This window comes from Giraffa tippelskirchi, chromosome 7 (assembly GCF_054371585.1).
Source record: "Giraffa tippelskirchi isolate mGirTip1 chromosome 7, T2T-mGirTip1v1.2.pri, whole genome shotgun sequence".
NCBI classification, from domain to species: domain Eukaryota; kingdom Metazoa; phylum Chordata; class Mammalia; order Artiodactyla; family Giraffidae; genus Giraffa; species Giraffa tippelskirchi.
The window spans coordinates 34,484,676-34,510,410 of NC_137281.1; the positions used below are offsets into that span (position 1 = coordinate 34,484,676).

The window sequence follows — 25,735 nt, forward strand, 5'->3', positions numbered from 1 at the left end:
AAGTACCCTCTAAAACTTACTCCTTCTCCTGTTCCGTATCCTATTGAATGGCACTGGTCTCTGCTCAGAATTCCAAGGCACAAAACTATGAGTTGTCCTTCATACCTCTTACTCCATTATCCTTCACCCATTATTTCAGCCAGATAGGACCATTGGTTCTGTCCTCTTAAGTACATCTCGAATCTATCCCCTCTTCTTTCCTCAGTCTCACTGCCTCCTAATTATACTGCTGGAATCAAACCTTACTCTTCTATAATCCACCTTCCATATCACTTCTTTCTGATGTTTCTAAAATAAATCTTTTCCTAACACTCTCCCTTATTATTCTTTAATGACTACATATTACATTCAGGATAATACATTCAAGCTTTCCAGGAAGACTTGCAAGACCCTTGCCTGCATTCCTATAGATATGCCTGCATCTATGGATAGATAGAGAGACAGACCTTACTGGTTCTATCTCTCTGAAGAAGGCTCACTAATACAAGCTGTGACCTACAATAGAAATACCGTTTATATCACCATCAACATGCAGCACAACACACGCACACACACACATACACATCAAGTATATAACTAAACTAAAACCAAATCTCATGGCAAAGTATTTGTTATTATAGGTGCTGAACTGCTGAACTCTTTTTTCTATTTTATTATTAATGCTTGTGTAACTTTTAAAATTACTTCTATGATTAATTAATAGATTTGACTTTCAATTAGAAAAACAAAATTATGTAATGTTAGTTGAATCCATTTATTCCAAGACCTTCTTCTGAGATTGCAGTCTTTTTTCCTGGCTTTTGTTTGATTTCATTTGATTGAAATTTTACAGTAATCAAGTAGATCCAAAGACTACTTATAAGTTATTGATATCCTTCCCAAACCTTGAAGTTTTACTTATTATTATAGTATTTGCTATCATTATTTATTTTATTTCTCAGCTTTGTAAACTTTATCACAAATTGGTATCTGATATATAATGCAAATTGACTGGAAATGCTCACTTGTTTCTGAGTAGACCTCAATCAGTCAGCACTTTCCTAATACAAAAGCTCTGGTATGATATTCCACCAATTTATTGCAATTTTCTCAAAAAGAGATGATTTTTAAAGTTATTACTAGAAGTCTACCTAATCATGAACACAAATAAATAAAACTTAGTCATATGGTTTTCTTATTTCAATATAATAAGTTTACATTTTATTGTTTCTGATAATAATAATATCATTATTATTTTTATAAAGTGATTGTTAACTACCATCAGTATTTAATTGAGATTCATTGACTATTATTATGGTTATTTAATTATCAATAAAGCAAATACAATTTTTATTTAACTTTAATAAGTTAAAATATATGAGTACAATTAACTTTTCAAATAAAAGATAGAATTTTTTATTTTTATTGATAAACTATTTTTGATGTAATAGTTTTCCACATAATGGACTATTTGAAGGAAGACTGATATCAATTAATATGTCTACTAAGCACCACCATTTTCAAGTGATCCCTAATTATCTTGCTGTAGGCTATTTTGATAAATGAAAATGAAGTATCTGCATATTTTTCCTACAACTAATATATAGCAAGAATTAAATTGGGCATTCCTTGCTTATATAATTTTCATCTAATTATATAGCCATTAGATATATCTCTCAAATGCTCAATAACTCTCTCTTTACAATCAACTCATGTTTAATTAAAAAGCAGTGATGAACTTGCTAACTCTGAATTAACTACTCATTTGTGATATAAAATTAATAGCGGGTCTAAATTATCTTAAGTGATTTAAGGATTTCCAATATACTCTCCCAACTTCAAAGGTACTTGATTCAAACAAACAGGAAATAAAAACATCATTAATTAAATATTTTCCTGTTAAACAATAATGCTTGCATTTCTATTTATTTTAACCTTAGAATATATTAACAATAAATTGACAAAACAAGAAATACAAATAACCAGTGGTTATATAAAATTTATTCAGTGCTGTTTATATATAGTGAAATGTAATTTAAAATAAAAAGGAGGAGGGAAGCCTATTTTGCTCTGAGTTTCTACCAGAAATAAAGACCAACCTGTGAATGGGGCTGTTACACAGTTTGCCATTCTCTCTGTCTCTGCCCTGCTTCTCCGCTTCCCACTGGACTTGGAAAGCCAGTTGACCTATAAAGCAGTGTGGAGGAAAAGCATGATCCAAGAGGAACATTCATGATGCTCTGACCCAATGATATTATTTATCTGGAAGTTAAAATATGAGAAATAGGGTGTATAAAGTTGATAGTAAGAGCAGAAAGCAGTAAGAAATATTAGGTAAGACATAAAAACAGAAGAGTGCTGAAGAATAGTAAAAATTCTCTTGGCAAATTTCAAACATACAATAAAGCATTGTTAACTGTAGTCACCATGCTGTATGATGACTTATTCCTCTTATTACTTACATACCCTTTGACCAATGTCCACCCATCTCCCCCACACTCAGCGCCTGGTATCCACCATTCTACTCTCTGCTTCTAAGACTTTGACATTTTTAGATTCTACATGTAAGTGAGATCATATGCTATTTTTCTTTCAGTATCTGGCTTATTTCACGTAGCATAATGTCCCCCAGGTTCACCCATGTTCTCACAATGGCAGCATTTCATCCTTGTTTATGGTTCAGTAATATTCCAGTGTGTATATGTATGTCTGTGTGCATGTATGTACAATTTCTTATTCATTCTTCTGTTGAAGTGTGCAAGTTGTCTCCATGTCTTAAATGCTATAAATAACCCTGCAAGAAACATAGGGATGTAGATATCTCTTCAAGATAATGATTTTACCCCTTTGGATAGATTCCCAGAGGTGGGATTGCTGGATCATATGGTAGTTTTATTTTTAATTTTTTGAGAAACCTCTATACTACTTTACATAATAGCTTTATCAATTTACTTCTCACCAACAGTATACAAAGGTTTCCTTTTCTCCACATCTCACCAACACTCATTATCTTCTTTTTAATGATAGGTATCTTAACAAGTGCGAGGTGATACCTTATTGTGATTTTGATTGCGTTTCTCTTATGATTATTGATGTTGAGCTTCTTTTCATATACCTATTTGCCATTTGCATATCTTCTTTTTAACATATGTCTATCCAAGTCCTTAGCCCATTTTACAACTGAGTTATTTGTTTTCTGTTATCAAGCTGTTTGAGTTCCTCTCAGTCTTTTCTACTAAATATGTCATTACTATACATAAAAGCTAAGATTTTTTTAATTTTAAATAAAAAGTTAAAATATTTTTTTAAAAAATCTCTTACTGAGGGCAGAAGATCAGATCTGAGAGTTAGAGTTGTACTTCATCTCGAAAAACTTTCCTCTATCACATTCAGTGTCTAACTCCTTGGTGACTGGCTTTTCTATGATCCTATGAAGCCCATTAACACAAATAACCAAAAATAAGAGACTGATAAAATAAATTATAGTGTGATAGAATTCTATAGAGTTAGTAAAAGTGGCATTATAAAAGAGTTTTATTAGCCTAGAAATATGAAAATGAAGTAATAAATCACAATATAAAACTGTCATCCAATATATGTGGTTTCTTTTGTTAAAAATAAAATGCATATTTTAAATATCTGGTAGACAAATATATAATCTAGATAAGTACTTAGGCCAACATGTTAAAAGTGTCACTTCTTAATGGTGAAATTGTGATTGATTTCATTTTCTTATCTTTTGCATTTTCTAAATTTCTAAAATTTCTAAAAGAATTTTCTAAATGTCTTCTCTAAACATGTTTCACTTGCATAATCAAACAAAGTAAAATTTAAAAATACGAAAGCAATGTCTGTCCCTAAGTGTTTAGAATTATGCTTTTCCCTTACTTTTTTGTGACAAGTATTACTTATATCATTGAAAAAAAGTTATAATTTCAAAACAGCATAGGTATAAGATAAATTGAGAGAATGCTTGATTCCACACGAGACTTTAATCAGGATTATGATACACTATTAATATATCCTACATAAGCAACTCTGCTGTTAAAACACACCACTGTAGAAACAACTTTTACAAAAAATATAGTACTATATAAGCTTGTTCAGTGGCAAGGATTTCCAGTGACAAATTGATCTTTAAAATCTCTGTAATACACAAAAGTTTTACACACACACATACACACACACACACAGACACACATGGGCTTCCCTGGTGGCTCAAAAGGTAAAGAATCTGCCTGCAATGCAGGAGACCCCAAGTTTGATCCCTAGGTCGGGAAGATCCCCCGGAGAAGGGAATGGCTACCCACTCCAGTACTCTTGCCTGGAGAACTCCATGGACAGAAGGGCTTGGCGGGCTATAGTCCACGGGGTCACAAAGAGTTGGACACGGACTGAGTGACTTTCACTTTCACTTTTTTCATATACATATATATTTATACACACATACACATATACTTATATATACACAGACACACACAGAGGAGCCTGGCAGCCCACGGGGTTGCAGAGAGTCAGACATGACCTGGCGACTGAACAACAACACACATGCATACACACCACATCTTCTTTATCATACAACTCAATAGCGAAAAAACAAACAATCCAATTTAAAAACGGGCAGAACTTAACAGTCATTTTTCCAAAGAAGACATACAAATGGCCAACAGATATATGTAAAGGTATTCAACATCACTAATCATTAGGAAAATGCCAATCAAAGTCACATTGAGGTATCACTTCACACCTGTTAGAGTGACTATTATTTTTTAAAAAATAAGTGTTGTGTTAGTAAAGATATGTAGACAAGGGAACCCTTGCACACCATGGATGGAAATGTAAATTAGTACAGCCATTATGGCAAACAGGAAGGAAATTCCTCAAAATATTAAACATAGGACTACCATGAGGTCTAGCAATTCCACTTCTGGGTATTCATCCAAAGGTACTGAAATCATGGTATTGAAAAGACGTCTGCACTCGATGTCCATTACAGCATCATTCACAATAACCAAGAAATGGCAGCAACCTAAATTTCCATCAGTGGATGAATGGATAAAGAACATGTACATGTATGTGTGTACACACGTAAAGTGGAAAATTAATCAGGCTGAAAAAAGAGGGAAATCTGCCATTTGTGACAACATGGCTCAACTTGAAGGACATTACACTTAGTGAAATAAGCCAGATTCAGGATAACAATATTATAATATCATTTATATGTGGAATCTAAAAATGTCATACTCATAGCAGCAGAGAGTGGAATGATGGCTATCAGGGGCTCTGGGTAGAAAAATGGAGAAACGCTGGCCAAAGGGTACAAACTTTCAGTTATAAGATGAATAAGTTCTAGAATGATATCTATTTCAGTTATAATGATGAATAAGTTATACTCGTCAGACAACATGATGAGTATAATGAACAATATTGTACTATATACTTGAAACCTGCTAAAAGGGTAGATATTCAATGTGCTCACCACACACACAGAAAAGAAGATGGTAATTATGTGAGGTGATGGATATGTTAATTAGCTTGATTGTGATGGTTCTTTCACAGTGTATGTGAAGATCAAATTTTCAAATTTTACACTATATTTATATATAAATTTGAATTGTCAATTATGTTTCAGTAAACCTGGGGGAATAAAGAGAAGGTCACTTGATGGAGACAGAAGAACACAGGCCACACCATGCAGACCTGGGTTCCAACCTAATTGGCTATATGCATGGACAAAGTTCATAATCTATGCACCTTTTAAAAAGTGTTATAGAGGGCTTCCCTGGTGGCTCAGTGGTATAGAATCCGCCTGCCAGTGTTGGGGGCAGGGGTTCAGTCCCTGGTCCGGGAAGATCCCACAGGCCTCAGAGCAGCTAAGCCCATGCGCCACAACTACTGAGCCTGTGCTCTAGAGCTTGGGAGCTGCAACTACTGAGCTCATGTGCTGCAATTACTGAACCCGCGTGCCCTCGCGCCTCTGCTCCACAAGAGAAGCCACCGCAGTGAGAAGCCTGCGCACCACAACTAGAGAGTAGCCCCCACTCTCCACGACTAAAGAAAAGCCCTCACAGCAACAAAGATCCAGCACAGTCACAAATAGATAAATAAATAAACTTTTAAAGAAAAGAAGTGTCATAGAATGAAGTCAGAAAGAGAAAAACAAATATTGAATATTAATGCATATAGGTGGAATCTAGAAAAATGGTAGGGATGAATCTATTTGCAAAGCATAAATAGAGACACAGATGAGGACAAACGTATGGATACTAAGGGGGAAAGGTGGTGGGGTGGGATGAATTGGGAGACTGGGATTGGCATATACACTACTGAAACTATGTATAAAATAGGCAACTAATGAGAATCTACTGCAGAGCACAGAGAACTCTACTCAGTGCTCTGTGGAGACCTAAATGGGAAGGAAATCCAAAAAGAGAAGATATACGAGAGAATATAGCTGATTCACTTTGCTGTGTAGCAAAACCTAACACAACATTGCAAAGTAACTGCACTCCAATAAAAATTGATTTAAAAAAATTTTTTAAGTGAGGTAAAGGCAAAAGTGATAGTATGAGATTATGACCATGTTCAATGTACAAAGAAGAAAGTGGGAAAAATTGGAGAATATCGTGGTCAGAAAAAACAATCTCTGACAATGAAGATATTTTGAAGTATTGCCACATAACTATGAGCAAGAGAAATAAACTCTTTATGTAACGAGAGCAGTCTTTGTATACAAATAGAAATGTATACTGGAAAAACTCTTGCAAACTCTTGAGTAGATCAGTAGATCTTATTTAACCTATAAATAAAAGACTTCTATATAGTAATAGAAAGCAAAGATAAGACTTTACCAGTAACAAGTTCAATAGAGGCTTTTTAAAAAATGGTCCACATCAAAATTTTTTTTTAATTTTTTTTAAAAAAACTGAGCATTGTGCTAATAGGAAGCTCACAAAGATGAACAAGGCACCATTCAAAGCACTGAAGAGCTCACAAATTAGAAGCAAGAGTTGGAAATGTGAACAAACAGCTATAATGCATGTTAATGCTGGATATGTAGCTAGGAGTGTAATTCTACTTTTTAAAAAATTATTTTATTATGATTACATAAATTCAGATTAACCTGGGCAAACGTGGACAGAGACTGGCAAGAATTATAAGCACTTATAAACAATATCCTAATCAAGTGAGACCAAGTTCTAAAAGTAATTTTTATACCTATGTACAATTTAAAGACTGTTTAAAGACTGACAGTCATACCCATAACAGCTTAACTCTGGCTTTTCCTCTGGGGTCACAAAGAGTCGGACACGACTGAGCAACCAACACTTTCCTAATGGGGTTAAGAGGCTACACTGTGATCAGTCGCTAGGTCATGTCCAACTCTTTACAACCCCACGGACTGTAGCCCAGGAGGCTCCTCTGTCCCTGGAATTTTCCAGGTATGAATACTGAAGTGAGTTGTCATCTTCCCACTCCAGGAGATCTTCCTGACCCAGAAATCAACCCTGTGTCTCCTGAGTCTCCTGCACTGCAGGCAGACTCTTTACCACTGAGCCACCTGACACAGACTTCATTTCTGAGCAAGACTGTGATGTATCTTGAGTCAGCACTGAAAATGCTAGTCAAGCTTTCACATCAACAGTATCTGAGGACAACTGAGAATAATAAGCCTTTTAACAACTGGCACGGAATCATTTTTTAAAAGAAAAACAGTAAAAGGGAAAAAAAGAATAAAAATAAAATAAACGTATGACCTTGGCTCGCCAACTTTTATCCGCACACTTCTTGTTTGAACCATGTCCCATGGGTCTGTCTGCACAATGGGGGACTGACTGCTGCTCTCCTCGGTAAGCCTAGGATGCCTGCCTCTCTCCCCACTCCCAGCCCCAGTAGGGTGTCGACTTGTGATCAACAGAGAAATAGATCATGGAGAAATGGGCTATTTTTCCACATCTCCTGTTTGCCGGCGACTGCCTTTTTCCTGGTCTGGAAGAAAAGTTTCCATGACAACCAAGTCGCTAACATTCGCTCCCCACCAGCTGACTTGCTTGCCTCCCAAATGATCAGCTGGTATTGTGTTAAAATTATTTTACAGTGGCTGGCTAATCTGCAGGGATTATTTGTCTGTTTATTTTTGAGAAATGGGCTCCTTGCTGAAACTTCTTCAGTGGGCCTAACTTCTTTTTCTAATACTTTAAAAGCATAATCTCAACTACACAGAACAAGCTTACGCCAACATGAGAGAGTCACCTCCCAGGAAATAAAATATGAATGTGAAGCTTCCTTTCCCATGTAAGTGCTTCGAGGGCAGAACCAAGCTTGATTTTTCTTTCCCTCCTCAGGTGCCTAACACATGGTCTGGCAGGTGGTATACATAAAATGAATGTTGAATATCTTATCACACGAGATTCTCCAAACAAGAGTATTTTATGTTTAGGTTGATGGGTTGAGGCATTATTAGTGATGTAATAATCTTTTTGTTTTTAAAAATGTCTGCCTATGAGAAAGGCAGGAAACACAGCCGAGTGTTAGTACATGGCAATTGTTAAGACTGTGCCTATAAGAAAAACTGGAAGGCGACTTCCCTAGCAGTCCAGTGGTTAAGAATCTGCTTGCAATGCAAGGGACGCAGGTTCAATCCCCGGTCAGGGAACTAAGATCTCTCATGCCGTGGGGTAACTAAGCCCACTTACCACAAAAAAAGACTGGAAGGAAATATACTAAAATATTTACAATTGTTATGTTTAGTAGATGGAAATGTGGAAGTATTTCTTCCAATTTTTCTCAACTTAATTTTTTTCTTTTTTGTTAACTAAATGTATTTTCCTTTTCAGTATTATCTTGATTTTTTACAGGGGCTGTAACAAGATACTATTAACTGAGTAGTTTTAAAACAACAAATACCTATTTCTCACAATTCTGGAGGCTGGGAAGCCCATGATCAGGCTTCTAGCATGGTCAAGTTTTGGTGAGGGCTTTCTTCATGGCTCATAGTCAGCCTGCACCTTCTCATTTGGTCCTCATACGGCGGCAACAGTGAGAGATCTCTCTGGGGCCTCCTTTACCAAAACATTAATTAAATTCAAGAGGGCTCCACCCTCATGACCTGAGTTCCTCTCAAGGCCCCACCTGGTAATACCATCACATCAGCATTAGGAAAATCACCATGTGAGTTTGGGGGAGACACGAACATTCAGATCATAACAAGTATCTACTACGTTCAAGGCACCGTGTTGTTGCTTAGTGGCTAAGTCATATATAACTCTTTTGTGACCCCATGGATGGTAGCCTGCCAGGCTCCTCTGTCCATGGGATTTCCCAGGCAAAAAGAGTGGAGTGGGTTTCCATTTTCTCCTCCAAGGGATCTTCCCATCCCAGGAACTGAACCTGCATCTCCTGCCTTGGCAGGCAGATTCTTTACCACTGAACCACCAGGGAAAGCCCAAAGGCACCTTGTATGTGTGTGTGGGGGGGGGGGGGGGTGTGCGTAAGTCGCTCAGTGGTGTCCAACTCTTGTGACCCATGGACTGTAGCCTGCCAGACTCCTCTGTCCATGGAATTCTCCAGGCAAGAATACTGGAGTGGCTTACCATTCCCTTCTCCAGAGGATCTTCCTGACCCAGGGATCGAACCCAGGTCCCCCGTACTGCAGGCAGATTCTTTACCATCTGAGCCACAGCAATCCTCTAAGGCATTATGTGCTGTGCTGTGCTTAGTCCCTCAGTCATATCTGACTCTTTGCAACCCCATGGACTGTAGCTCCTCTGTCCACGGGGATTCTCCAGGCAAGAATACTGAAGTAGGTTCCAGGGCACCATACTATTCCCCAAATAAGAAGGATTAACAAATTGCTCTCCTATTCAGAGCCATAAAGAGAAGAGGTGAACTAGATAGAAAACAACTCGTTAGAAAGGTTATTTACCCTGAAATGCATGCTAACTGGTGTTATGACTATATGCTGTGCTGTGATGAAAATGAGACAGGGACCCTCCATTCAGAAAGGGAGCTCGTGAAGAAGGATGAAAAATCTTTTCCCCTTCTCTAAAGACAAATCTGATCTTAGTTAATGTTCTTTTGCTCTTTCTCCTGAAATAATGGAGGAAGACGTATCTGTACTGGCTTCTGGAGGACAAGAAGGACCTAATTAGTCCAGGTAAAAACAAAAGAAAGGCAGAAAAATATTCCATGTAGAACCATACAGAAAGAAGAGCATGTTTAAAAAGCTGGATGATTATGAAAGCGTGATGACACTGCAGAGAATGCAATTTTTTCACCTACTTATGGAACTGGAAGCAGCAGAGAGGCGATATCCAATGCAAAAACTATTAAACAGACTTATTATATACAGACATTGAACTTTATACTAAAGAAAAGGAGAGGTATGGAAGATTAATGCACATTTGTATTTTATAATCATCTCTGCGTCTGCAACATGGAAAGTGGATTTGGGGAGGGAGGAATAAATGCTGGAGAAGACCAGTGTTCTTTGCAGGAGGGGATGTTAGCCTGTACCAAAGCTGATATAGAATGAATGGGGGAAAAAAGTAAACAGAGAGAGTTTGGAGGTAGAATTGATAACAGTTGGAGATTTATTGAACATGAGGTTAACAGAAAGAAAGGGATCAAAGGAAACTTCAAATTTCTGACTTGAGCTGATGGACAGAGGAGGCAAAAAGTGACAATCTGAGAAGGATGCTTTAGTGATTTCTAGAAAAGTTGAATCTGATCTGTTTGTGGGACACTCAAATGGATATATCAAGCTAGCAACTCAGTGTGGGACTAAGGCTGTGTGTGTGTGTGTGTGCATGCGTGCACGTGTGTGTGTATACATGAGTAACAGAGAAACAGAGTAGCCCACCCCCATTAATGCCCCAGCCATATCTAGATTTGTAACAGTCTTTTGGGTCTCAGGGGCTTCCCAGGTGGCTCAGTGGTAAAGAATCCTCCTGCCAAGGCAGGAGATATGGATTCAATCCCTGGGTTGGGAAGATCCCCTAGAGGAGGAAATGGCAACCCGCTGCAGTATTCTTGCCTGGGAAATCAGAGAAACCTGGCACGCTACGGTCCATGGGGTTGCAAAAGAGCTGGACATGACTTAGCGACTACCAACAACAAATCTGGGTCTCAATGGCACAAAATCACTCAGCAGTTATAAGAGGGTGTGGTGCATTAGAGAGAACAAGACTTTCCGGTCAGGTCCACCTCACCTTTTACCTCAACTCCACTACTCACTTGCTACAAAGATGTGAGGCAAGTTATATTTGAGCCCACTCCCCCTCCATCAAAAATGGAACTGCTGATCCCACTTTACAGGCTTAAGTGAGATTATATATGTAAAAGCATTTGGCACACAGTAGACCCTCAGTTACCCTTTATTTTCTTAACTCAGTTTCTAGTGGTCTTTGCATTCTCTCCCTCCGCCCCCCTCTTTTTTTCTAGTACCTCCTGACTCCAGTTTCCACTTTAACTCATACTGTTAACATAAAGCATTATTTCAATTACCTGATAAAGGAAAAATTCTGCCCCCGTGCCCCCATCTTCCCTGTGTCCTGTCTGGCCCTGCATGTGTTTGTAATCCTCTCCTGGCCTTGTCTACATCTAATTTACTTCCTTTCAGTTGAATGTTATCACAAGACAAGAATTGTTCTCACTTCGTTTACTGCAAATAGATAACCATTATCTCCAATGGGCCTGCTTGGTTCTATCTTAGGTGGTTCACATTCTGCAACTTGTTAATTATTTCATTTTATTTCTCTACATCAGGTTGTTTCTCTTCTGCACTGACACTCAGATAAAGAGATGAAAACAAGTTTGTAATTTCATATGGCTTTTCAAACAGATTACCACTGGAAACAAGCTGAGGCCCTTAAAATTTGTTTCGATTGTAGAGTTCAATGACCACATCAAAATTCTCTGACTGGCAAAGACAAAGACTTTCAGATTTCCCTTTACAGGGAGGTGAGTTAATTTCAGTGAGGGATCTCAGTCAAGTGAACCAAGGCTTGGTCGGTTCCAGGACTCACGGCTCCTTCATAGGAGGGGTTATCTAGGGCAGCAGCCAGGCATGAGGGATCAAAGGGCAAAATTCAGGCAAATCCAGGAAAGAGAACAGTGGCCAGAGGAGAGAAAGCAGTTGCCTTATTCAAGGGAAGGCATTAGAATGAGAAAAGAAAGGAAATCAGCACTCTGGAATTTGGTAAACATAAGATAGATGGAGAGGATTTAGGTCATAAACTGTGAGCAAGGGACAAGTGTATTTAAAGTACCTTCTTCAGGGATGATGGTTAAATATCTGACCCCAATCCTGAGTACGTATCTGGAGAAAACCATAATTTGAAAAGATACGTGCACCCTATGATAACAGAAGCACTATTTACAATAGCCATGACATGGAAGCAGTGTTCATTGACAGATAAATGGATGAAGATATAATACAATTGGAAGATATATATACAATTGGATATTACTCAGCCATAAAAAGGAATGAAATAATGCCATTTGCAGCAATATGAATGGACCTAGAGATTACCATACTAAGTGAAGTCAGAGAAAATTCATATATCACTTATATATGAAATCTAAAAAGATGATACAAATGACTTTATTTACAAAACAGAAACAGACTCAAAGACTTTTAAAACAAACTTATGGTTACCAAAGGGGAAACCTTTGGTGGGGGTGAGGGTAAACTAGGGGGTTGGGGTTAACATATATACACACTACTATATACAAAATAGATAATCAACAAGGACCTACTGTATAGCATAGGGAACTCTACTCAATAATAGCCTGAACAGGAAGAGAATCTGAAAAAGAATGGATATTTATATATAACTGAACCAGTTTGCTGTACACCTGAAACTAATACAACATTGTAAATCAACTATATCCCAATATAAAATTTAATTAAAAATAAATAAAGTACCCTCTTCAGGGATGATGGTCAAATATCTGAAAATAATGGAACTCAAACTGAAGTAGATAAGGGCAGGTCCTTTTTTCTCATCCTCATTGTGACTTTTTGATTCTGTTGACCTGAAATAAATAGACTGCCTGATATGTCTCTAAAGATGGGTTTATTCAGGATCAGCAGAGAATTGAAATTCAGGGTCTGCAACCATGGCAAACCTCATGCAAGTCCCCCCACAGCAAGAAAAGGAGAACATTTTTATAGAGAGGAAAAAGAAGCTGGGTGGGTTATAATAAACAAAGTCCATGACTTTTCACTGGCTGAGTCCCTGCCAGGAAAGGAGTTGTTCTCCTTCCTGCTGGGCTTGGCTCACCTCACAGGGTGAACCCTCCTCTTACTGATCTCCCAACTCTAATCAAGGTTTCTGTTTATTAACTTTTTACAGTTTCCATCCAAGAAAATTATGCGAGAGCCTATAGAAGATTGCCCCAAAAAAAAGCCTGCACGTTATCCATACCTGCCTCACACTTCCCTTTACCCTCACATCTCCTCAACTCTCCACTTCTGTTTCTACCTCCATCCCCCACAATATGGATTTAAACCATTCAGTTTCTCCTTTTCTTTGCTTTGATTACTCTGTGCACACATGTGTGTGTGTGTATGTGTGTGTGTGCACGCGTGCGCGCTAAGTTGCTTCAGTCATGTCCAACTCTGTGCGACACCATGGACTGTAGCCCGCCAGGCTCCTCTGTCCATGGGATTCTCCAGGCAAGAATACTGGAGTGGGTTGCCAAGCCCTCCTCCAGGGGATCTTTCCAACACAGGGATCAAACCAACATTTCTTATGTCTCCTGCAATGGCAAGTGGGTTCTTTACCACTAGTGCCACCTGGGAAGCCACTTGATCACACTATCTGACTAAAAATTTCATCTATTCCTCTCCTCAGTTATATATCCCATACATCTCTCTGCCGATAAGAGGTCTAAAAGGAAATATAAAGACAGAAACAGCCTCCCCCTCCTCCTCTTCCTGCTTCTCCTCTTCCTCTCTAACCTTGTAAATCAGCTCTGAACAATAGAACTGAGAAGAAAGGGAACCTGCTTTTTCTAAGCACCATCTAAGCGCCTGGCACTTAAATACTTGACAGGCCTTATCCTCTTAAATCCCCACTACGTTCCAATTTCACAGTTGGGAAAGCTGAAATTCCTTAAAATAACAAAGCTGATAGAGGGAAGAGCTAGGATTTAGACACTAGTCATTCTAACTCCAAACACAATTTTTAACAAATCCTAATTTATGAATTGCACTTTGATGGTACAATATGAATCATCTCTCCACAATGTTCTCCATCACCTAGCTATTTCTCCCTTTGCTCAGCGTCTTTCTGACCCACCACAGGCACAAAGTGAACCAGGGAATCACTCTAGAAAGCAAATATTGGGTTGGCAAAAAATTTTGTTCAGACCTTCTTATTACACCTTACGGAAAAACCTGAACAAGCTTTTTGGCCAACCCAGTACGTTCCAACCTCTTCATTCAGAACTCTGGGACTCCGGTATGCTTTGCTTTTCTTGTGCATACATTGAAATGTAATGTATTTTGTGATATGAATTCAGGAGTGGCATTTAGAGACCTAAAACCTGACACTTGGCTTTAAAATCCTATCATGAGATAAATATCCTTCTTGTATGCCAAGAGGAAAAAAAAAATCAAGATGAAAAAGCAATGCATTTAATAATCATCCCAATGAACAGGAATGAAAGGAGCTGTGTGGCTGGGTTGATGCCAAGTCACCTCTGCCCTGTCTGACGCCGATCCACCACTTCTGTCTTCAGCTGTTTATTCAGTCCAAGGGCCTCACTCCCTGCTTGAGATGCATCCCATGGGTTGCCAGGGCCAGACATCCTGAAATAAACCATCAAACGGACTCCAGGCAAACTTCTTGTTCCTGTTATGAATTTTGAGAAGTACAGAGAACCATCTGCAGACCAGAGTGCAGTCCTTTTAGGCATACAGAGGAAAGGTCAGCTTCCCTCTTTTGGAAGATGTATCTCCCCGAGTCCAAGAGCAAAGAGCAGAGGTGACACCTTCTGTGTTTATAACCTTGTTTGCAGCCTGGTTCAGAAAAAAGATTGTAGGCTTTGTAGTCAGAAAGTTGTGGGTTTCAGTCTGAGCTCTGCCACCTACGAACAAAGCTAGTGGAGGTGATGGAATTCCAGTTGAGCTATTTCAAATCCTCAAAGGTGATGCTGTGAAAGTGCTGCACTCAATATGCCAGCAAATTTGGAAAACTCAGCAGTGGCCACAGGACTGGAAAAGGTCAGTTTTCGTTCCAATCCCAAAGAAAGGCAATGCCAAAGAATGCTCAAACTACTGCATAATTGCACTCATCTCACATGCTAGTAAAGTAATGCTCAAAATTCTCCAAGCCAGGCTTCAGCAATACGTGAACCGTAAACTTCCAGATGTTCAAGCTGGTTTTAGAAAAGGCAGAGGAACCAGAGATCAAATTGCCTATATCCGCTGCATCATCGAAAAAGCAAGAGAGTTCCAGAAAAACATCTATTTCTGCTTTATTGACTATGCCAAAGCCTTTGACTGTGTGGATCACAATAAACTGTGGAAAATTCTGAAAGAGATGGGCATACCAGACCATCTGACCTGTCTCTTGAGAAACCTGTATGCAGGTCAGGAAGCAACAGTTAGAACTGGACATGGAACAACAGACTGGTTCCAAATAGGAAAGGAGTCCGTCAAGGCTGTATATTGTCACCCTGCTTATTTAACTTATATGCAGAGTACATCATGAGAAACGCTGGGCTGGAAGAAGCACAAGCTGGAATCAAGATTGCCGGGAGAAATATCAATAACCTCAGATATGCGGATGACACCACCCTTATGGCAGAAAGTGAAGAACTAAAGAGCCTCTTGATGAAGGTGAAGGAGGAGAGTGAAAAAGTTGGCTTAAAGCTCAACGTTCAGAAAACTAAGATCATGGAATCTGGTCCCATCACTCCATGGGAAATAGATGGGGAAACAGTGGAAACAGTATCAGACTTTATTTTTTTGGGCTCCAGAATCACTGCTGATGGTGACTGCAGCCATGAAATTAAAAGACGCTTACTCCTTGGAAGGAAGGTTATGGCCAACCTAAATAGCATATTTAAAAGCAGAGACATTACTTTGCCAACAAAAGTCGATCTAGTCAAGGCTATGGTTTTTCCAGTGGTCATGTATGGATGTGAGAGTTGGACGGTGAAGAAAGCTGAGAGCCACAGAATTGATGCTTTTGAACTGTGGTGTTGGAGAAGACTCTTGAGAGTCCCTTGGACTGTAAGGAGATCCAATCAATCCATCCTAAAAAAGATCAATCCTGGGTGTTCATTGGAAGGTCTGATGTTGAAGCTGAAACTCCAATACTTTGGCCACCTCATGTGAAGGGTTGACTCATTGGAAAAGACCCTAATGCTGGGTAGGATTGGGGGCGGGAGGAGAAGGGGATGACAGAGGATGAGATGGTTGGATGGCATCACCGACTCGACGGACATGGGTTTGGGTAGACTCCGGGAGTTGGTGATGGACAGAGAGGACTGGCGTGCTGCAATTCATGGGGTCGCAAAGAGTCGGACACGACTGAGCGACTGAACTGAACTGCCACCTACTCTATCTGCAACCTTATAATACACGCAACCTAAATATATATACATCACACATAATATAATGACATGTGTCCACCATTAGGAGATTCCCAGGTGGCGCTAGTGGTAAAGAACCCACCTGCCAGTGAGGGAGACATAAGAGCTGCAGGTTTGATCCCTGAGTCAGGAAGATACTCTGGAGGAGGACATGGCAACCCACTCCAGTATTCTTGCTTGGAGAAACCCACGGCAGGCTACAGTCCATAGGGTTGCAAAGAGTCAGACAAAAGTGAAGCAACTTAGCATGCACGCACACACTCATCCACCATTAGAGTATCATACAGATAGTTTCATGGCCCTAAAAATCCTCTATGCTGTCTGTTCACCCCTCTCCCCTCACCCAATCTTGTCAACAAGTGATCTTTTTACTGTCTTCATTGTTTTTCCCTTTCCATAACATCATATAGTTTGTAGCCTTTTCAGATTGGCTTCTTTCATTTAGTAATATGCACTTAAGTTTCCTCCATATCTTTTCATGGCTTGACAGCCTTTTGTTTTTAGCATCGAATCTACTGTTCACAGTGGTGAACATTTTTTTAAACAGAAAAATCCAACTGAGATTTACTGCATCAGAGTTTTTACACATATTTTAACCTGGTCCTCAAGGTGATTCTGATGCACATCTGGGTCTGATAATTGCAAATATTTCTCCTGGATTTAAAAAGCATATACATTATACCCAGACAAAACTATAATTTGAAAATAAACATGCACCCTTATGTTCATAGCATCACCATTTACAATAACCAAGACATGGAAACAACTTAATGTCCATCAGCAGATGAATAGATAAAGAAGATGTGATAGATCGGTAGACAGACAATGGAGTATTACTGAGTCATAAAAAAGAATGAAATAATGCCATTTGCAGCTACATGGAAGGACCTAAAGATTATCATACTAAGCAAAGCAAGTCAGAAAGATAGATAAATACTATATGATATCATTTATATGTGGAATTTAAAATATAACACAAATGAATTTATCTATGAAACAGAAACAGACTCATCAACATAGAGAAAAGATTGTGGTTGTCAAGGGTGAGGGGGCTAAGGGAGGGCTGGACTGGGAGTTTGAGACTAGTGGATGGAAACTATTACATACAGAATGATAAACAAGGTCCCACAATATAGCACAGTGGAACTATATTCAACATCCTGTAATAAACCATAATAAAAAAGAAAAGGCACATGTATTAATGCTCCCTAGATTTAAGATTCTTTTCCTTTGAGGGAAAAATGTTTATTTCCTGTAAGATGGGCAAATCTTTGCTCCATCCCAGTCAGTCAATGAGCCCTAGGACAAGAGAGAATACAGGAGAATCTAGACAGGGTGGGTTCTCCCCTAATGAAGTAAGTTTTGCCTTCAGTTCTTGATCAGTTGGGAGAGAGGGAGGAAGAAGAGAAAAGGGTAGTTTGTCAAGACAAAGTGGTAGAAAACAGGAAAATTCTGCTAAAATTCTAACATCCTAATTTTTGCTACATGATAGGCACTCTAAAGAAATTGTCTCTTTAACTTTATTTCTATAGGAGGTAATATTTACCCATTTAAAAGGAAACTAAAAACAGAAACTTTAACATTTGTAGATGAAAGAATGGAGATTCAATCTAATGTCTGCCTGTCTTCTTGTATATTTATTATTTTACCCATTCCAGATCTAGATTGTATGATTTTTGAGTAAAAGGACCACACGGGTCCATTTTAAACCTACTGCTTGACAGACACAGGTATACAATAAATATTTATGAAATACATCTTAAATGAATAATTGTTCACAGGAGTATGCCACCTCCTTTTGCCAGATTCACTCCAATAGAAAATGGAGAAAGATTAGTTAATATTTCTGATGGTCCAGTGGTTAAGAAGTTGTGCACTTAATGCAGGGGGTCTGGATTCAACCCCTAATCAGGGAACTAAATCCCACATGCCACAACTAAAGATTCTGCATGCCACAATTAAAAAACAAAAACCCCACATGCCATAATGAAGATCAAAGATACCACATTCCACAACTAAGACTTGGCACAGTCAAATAAATAAATAAAAATATATTTATGACCCAAGAATCCCACTACTGGGCAAATACCCTGAGGAAACCAGAACTGAAAAGGACACATGTGCCCCAATGTTCACTGCAGCACTATTTACAATAGCTAGGACATGGAAGCAACCTAAATGCCCATCAATGGATGAATGGATAAGGAAGTTGTGTACATACACACAATGGAATATTACTCAGCTATAAAAAGAAACGCATTTGAGGCAGTTCTAACGAGGTGGATGAACCTAGAGTTTATTATACAGAGTGAACTAAGTCAGAAAGAGAAAGACAAATATCATATATTAACGCATATATATGGAATCTGGAAAGATGGTACTGATGATCCTACGTACAGGACAACAAAGGAGAAACAGACATAAAGAACAGATTTTCGGACTCAGGGGAAGAAGGAGAGGGTGGGATGATTTGAGAGAATAGCGTTGAAACATACACATCACCATATGCAAAATAGATAGCCTTTGGGAGTTTGAAGTACGACACAGGGCAACCAAAGCCTGTGTTTTGTAACAACCTGGAGGGACGGGGTGGGGAAAGAGGTGAGAGGCGGGTAGAGGATGGAGGTAGATTAAAATGTATGCCTATGGCTGATTTGTGTTGATATATGGTGGAAACCATCACAGTATTGTGGAGTAATTATCCTCCAATTAAAATAATAATTTTTAAAAAAATAAAAAATAAATTTTAAAAAAATATATTTTTTAAAACAAAATCTAAAAAAATATTCCTGATATTTTATGCAATTCACTTTCTGATATTTTTTGATAGCATAGGCCTCAGACAGAGATACGTCTTAATGCTGTTGATGATTCAGAAAAGCCTGTTAAACCTCAGACTCATAATCACAGGAGGCAATGGTGGTTCATTTTCTAAGCTCGACCTGACACACCTTTTGATCAAGGAGAGCCAGGCTAATGGTACCTGTGATTTATCACCCTTCCAGAAAAGCCACAGATCCCATTCTACTATGCCTCAAACACATTTATAGCTTCTTTAGACTAAGCATCAATTCCCTCAATGTTAAAAAACAGTCGACAATAAATAAAGACAAGAGTTTAATTCTAAGTATATAGAGGGTGTTTCCTTATAAATCCCCTCCGAGGGCTCCTAATGACTTACAGCTCATATTGTAGTCATAGAATGAGCTGCATTTGCCCCTGGGCCTTCTCAGGCTAGTAACACATTAGACATTTGGGATGTTCATTAATTCTCTCATACCGTTCACTGCTTTATATTTCCAAACAGCTAGTAGCTCAGTGCTGATGAGGTCAAAGTCCCAGGTTTGATTTCTCATGGGTACAAATGATTACCCCTCTCTTGTTTAGACATATAAGTATCACTGAACCTTGCCAGCTCTGACTATGTTTTCTTCATGGACAAATTCTTATAGAGAAAAGAGGGTAATTTTAACCTCTGGGTCTCAACATTCTCCTCTATGAGAATAATAATAATAATAGATCCTTGCAGGTTCAATCCTTGGGTTGGGAAGATCCCCTGGAGAAAGAAATGACAACCCACTCCAGTAATCTTGCCTGGAAAATTCCATGGACGGAGGAGTCTGGCGGGCTACAGTCCATGGGGTTGCAAGAGCAGGACACGACTGAGCACGTATGAGAGACATACCTTATAATGTCCAAAGAAGTATCTAAGAAGATACTGTATATATGTGTACTTCATAAACCTTATAGAAATAAAGGGTAGGGGAAGGAAGAAAAGGAGGAGGAAGGGAGAAAGAGAGAGAGGGACGGAGGGGAAAAAGAAAAGCCTTGATAAGGTGGTATTAATAGAGCATCACTGTGGCCTTTCATTGTTTATTCCTATCTGTTGTATATCTGCCATTTTTTAATAATAGCAACCCAATATTTTTCTCAAGGAGCTAACTTTTTTCCACTTTGTGTTTATGTGCTTGACACATGTCCTAGATCTAGAGGTGAAACCATACATATCACAGGTCTCACCAATCCACTTAGTTCCATCTTTTGGACATAGTGATTATTGCAGGATTGAAATAGGCTTACATCAATTCAAAGCCAATTTCAAAGCAACTGGACAAGGGGTTTTCTTCATAGACTTAGAAAGTGAAAAAATGAGTCAGTACTATCTTGGAACCATCTTGAATTCAGAGCTTGCCTGAAAATGAGAACAAAACATAACTGCAGAATCTATAGATGTGAGAACTCATTCCCAACTATGTTGTTTGAGCACCTGGATCTAGCTATACCTGAAGCTAATATTTTAAGTTGTCAGCCTACAAACTTCCCTTTTTATTCAAAGCCAGCTTAGAGTTGGGTTTCTATCACTGAGACTAAAAGGATCCTAATTAACATGGTTACAGAAAATAGGAAAGAGGTTCAAATACCTTAGCTCTGCCACTGCATATCTTTCAGCCTATGCACAGGAAAAGAAGAACAAAAGTTACACACAGAACACATTTAAATCTTGACTCTATTACTAGTGTTCTAACTAGGTTTAAACAAATTATTTAGCCTCTCAGAGCCTTGTCTTTGTATATGTAAAATGGAGAGATAGCTAACGACCATGTGGAATTACATAGAGAATTAAATAAAATGAAATATATTAAGAGTGTAGCACATTGTATGCACTCCATACACTACCTTCTACATCGCTAATTACCTTCTAGAAATCCAGAGATGAGAGGAGATTAGACAAGTTCTCAGGGATTGTGTTCTTGATGCTATCAGCTCACATACTGAGTTTCAAGTTCAGTTTTCCATTCACTTGAGTTCCACTGCAGTGTGACTGACCAGATTACTATCTCCAACCCACTGCGGTTATTGTTTCATTCTCAACAAAACCCATAATCCTTTCATCAGCGTCTTTTATTTAATGGGGTGAGGGCGGGATTCTGCCGCAGAGAGCATATCTCAGGAAGCTGGAAGTGTGGTAAGATGGAAAAAAGAAATCCTGTGCCTAGTCTCACTCTCTGTAGAGCTTTACAAAGGCATGATGAATGAAGGCAGGAGGTATGAGAAGGTTTTGCACGGAGGGGTTTGGGAATAGCCAAATAGTTCAATGTAAGAAACGGATGTGGCTTCGTTGACAGGAATGACACCAAGGAAGATGTATTTGTACACCAGACTGTCATAAAGAAGAATAACCCCAGAAGCACCTTTGCAGGATAGGAGATGGAGAAAGTATGGAGTATGACATTGTTGAAAAAAGAAAAGATGGGGTAGGCAACACATGTTGCAGGGGCTGGTGGAGTTACAGTGCAGGGCAGTCTGCGCAGACCACAAGCAGGTAGGCATGGTCCATGCAGGGTCCTCCACACCATTAGCAGCAGAGTTACCAAAATAGTGAGAGTGGCAGAAAATGCGGGGTGGGAGTGTGCTCCCGGTGTCCACCTTACCACATGCAGAGACCATCTAGGCGGGGACCAGAGTATTCCAAGCCTCCTGCACGCTGAGCAGGGACAGAGGGAGCTGACAACCAGGGTGCAGAAAACGGTAGGCCCACGAGACAGAATATACATATCAGGTTAGAGACCTAAATTCTGCAGGGATCCTCCTTGTCAGCCTAGAGAGGAAGGCAATAAAGAAGATAAGGAAAACCCAGGACACCAGACCAAGGTCAATGGCCACCTCAACATGGATACTGCTGCAACTTCAACTATTGACGCAGACACCCTGAAAACCCTCAACCGAAGGAGAGCAAAGAGACAAATACAGCCCATCCACCCACTGAGAATTCATCCACTCCCAGGGCTGATTGAGTAGGGCACTGCTGAGTAAGCATTAAGTCAATACCGGCTTACCACCACTGCGGTCATCCCGTTTAATCATCCAAGAAGAAGGAATGAACATAAGATTCCAGCAGTAAGAAATGAACAGAAGACAGGAGCTGAAGACCTTAAGTGTTTGCTTTTTGCTCATTGACCAAATGACTAGAACTATCTGCACTGTCCCTGCAGCATGGGGTTTTCATTTTTACCTAAAGACATCTTGTTTTGGTAATGACAAATGAGTTTTTTTTGAAGCCTGGTTTTTCTCAATACAGCATTAAAGGTTTTAAATTATTTCATATCTAGTGAAGCTGAGATTTTTAAGAACCTCATTTTTAATTTGTAAATGAAAATTTGTAAACTTTTTCCAAAAAGTCAACAAACTGCAAACACCATGTTAATAAAGGTCTTAAGTTGTAAAAGGTTTTTTTTGTTTTTTTTTTTTTAAGTTAAAAAAAAAGAATAACATTACATTACCTGTCCTGGCTTACAGAGCCCTATCCAATCTGGTCCCCTCTAATCTTTCTGATCCTATCTATTGCCACATTCCCACTCTGCTTCAGAAAGCATCCATAAGGCCCTGGCATTAATTGTCTCCTCTTATTGACATCAGAGAAGGCAATGGCACCCCACTCCAGCACCCTTGCCTGGAAAATCCCATGGATGGAGGAGCCTGGTAGGCTATAGTCCATGGGATCGCTAAGAGTCGGACATGACCGAGCGACTTCACTTTAACTTTTCCCTTTCATGCACTGGAGAAGGAAATGGCAACCTACTCCAGTATTCTTGCCTGGAGAATCCTAGGGACGGCGGAGCCTGGTGGACTGCCGTCTATAGGGTCGCACAGAGTCAGACACGACTGAAGCAACTTAGCTTAGCTTATTGACATGCTCTTCCTCTAATCTTTGCAGGATTAGTTCCTTCTTGACACTCAGTTCCCAGCCTGTTACCTCTCAGGGAGGCTTTTCTTGACTAAACATTCAGAGGCACCCAGCTACTCTGTTACATCACCCTATATTAATTATCACTGTGGTATCTATTATTTTTCATTTTTTCATGTTGTTTATATTTGTTTTCCTCCAATGGAAAGTAAGCTCTTTAAGGGCAAGGGTTCTGTTTGTTATTCTTTGCTGTATTTCTGTCATCAGAAAGAGTGTCAGAAATATAGTAGGTGCTCAATAAATGCTCATTAAGTAGACATATGGGGCTTCCCAAGTGGCGCTAGTGGTAAAGAATCTGCCTGCCAATGCAGGAGACATAAAAGATATGTGTTCAATCCCTGGATCAGAAAGATTCCCTGGAAGAGGGCATGGCAATCCACTCCAGTATTCTTGCCTGGAAAATTCCATAGGCAGGGGAGTCTTGCAGTCTACGGTCCATGGAGCTGCAAAGAGTTGGACACGACTGAGCAACTGATCACACAGACAAGTTAGATACATTCATGCGTAAATAAGTCGTAGAGAGAGGTCTTGTTTAACACATAATGATTCCTCTTGGCATTCAAGGCCCCACCTATCTCCAAAGAGTTCAGCATCTCCACCCAAATATTACATCTTGGCATGTCAATGAAAAGCTCAATTGTCAGTAGGATAGCCCAGACCTGAAGGAGCTGAGAGTTTAGAGAACAGACATATTCCAGAGATAGACAGAAGAAACAAGAAGAACCCACGTATAAGTGGTAACAGAAAGGAGGACAAAATGGAATCCAAGTAAACCGAGCAAGCACACACTGACATCCGAAGGTGCCAGGTACTTCACTAAACCCTGGAAAGATAAGAGATGCGATAGTCCTCATCTGAAGTGCCCACGTGGTCCATGATGACTCTACCTGAGAGGCTCAGCAGGAAGGGGCATCATTTGGGTGACCCGACAGATGGGCTGAACAACCTGAGCAGAGTGGCCAGAGTTAAGAGAATTTCAACTTAGAGACGACAATCACCAGGCAAACAACGTAGTCAGGGACCAAACCAGTGGCCCCCATTTCCCTTCAATGGGAATAGGTTCACCTTTACCTGTATCACTTACTGGGCTTCTGGGTTCAGAAGTCAAAAAGGGATCCCATAGTCAAAAGGTGTTCAAAGCTGCTGTGTATAAGGCAGATCCAGATCTCAGGCTAGCTTAACAGTAAAAGAGTTTCAGTACATTCCATTATTTAAAGACAATATTTGCTTTAAATCTCTTCTACTTCTGTCTTTAAAAAAACAGATAAATAGAAGCAATGCACCGACATTCTCATTTCCAAGTCCCTGGTGGGTTTCACTGTCACAATCACCTGGGGTTATCAGATTCCTTCCTCAGCAATTGCTGGCCGGGTGAGACCTAGAACATCCCACTCCAGCTGCAACAGAGTTGTCTCATTCTTCAGAACAGAACAAAAGCTGGTATTGATTTCTCTATGAGCAACAGTATTTAGCTCTTGTGCTTTCAGTCTGAGGGGCCCTGGAAGCTTCACGTACTTTTCCTGGAAGAGAGTAGGCATCCTTTTTTTTCCCCCTGGACTGAGGATGTTTGTTCCCCTGGTTTCTTAGATTGACAACAGGAAGCAACTTTCATGAGCTGAAAGGCCAGACTCTAAAAAAGCAGTAAGTCAGGTATTTACAAATTTTTCACACTCTCACCTGCCATCATGGGTTAGTCTTTACCAAGATGGCCATTCTGATTCACTAATTCTTTTACTGGAGTATAATTGCTTTACTGTGTAAGTTTCTGCTATACAGTGACATGAATCAGCTATATGCATAGATATTTTCCTCTCGCTTGAAACTCCCTCCCTCCCATACTGCCCGTCTAGGTCATCACAGAGCACCAAGCAGACCTCCCTGTGTTACACAGCAGCTTCCCACTAGCTATCTATTTTATACATGGTAGTGTATTTATGACCAAACTAGACAGCATATTAAAAAGCAGAAACATTACTTTGCCAATGAAAGTCCATCTAGTCAAGGCTATGGTTTTTCCAGTAGTCATGTATGGATGTGAGAGTTGGACTATAAAGAAAACTGAGCGCCGAAGAATTGATGCTTTTAAACTGTGGTGCTGGAGAAGACTCTTGAGAGTCCCTTGGACTGCAAGGAGATCCAGCCAGTCCATCCTAAAGGAGATCAGTCCTGGGTGTTCATTGGAAGGACTAATGTTGAAGCTGAAACTCCAATACTTTGGCCACCTCATGCGAAGAGTTGACTCATTTGAAAAGACCCTGATGCTAGGAAAGATTGAAGACAAGAGGAGAAGGGTACGACAGAGGATAAGATGGTTGGATGGCATCACCGACTCAATGAACGTGGGTTTGAGTAAACTCCTGGAGTTGGTGATGGATAGGGAGGCTTGGAGTGCTGCAGTCCATG

General features: G+C 39.5%; 1 protein-coding gene and 1 pseudogene across 1 annotated transcript in view; one reads left to right on the plus strand and one right to left on the minus strand.

The window, feature by feature from the left end:
* The window catches only part of LOC145514266 (uncharacterized), a 718,708-nt gene that overhangs the window by 468,340 nt on the left and 224,633 nt on the right, over nucleotides 1-25,735 (minus strand). The gene's annotated exons all lie outside the window — the stretch shown is intronic.
* LOC145512390 (Y-box-binding protein 1 pseudogene) lies at nucleotides 19,207-22,382 on the plus strand (annotated as a pseudogene).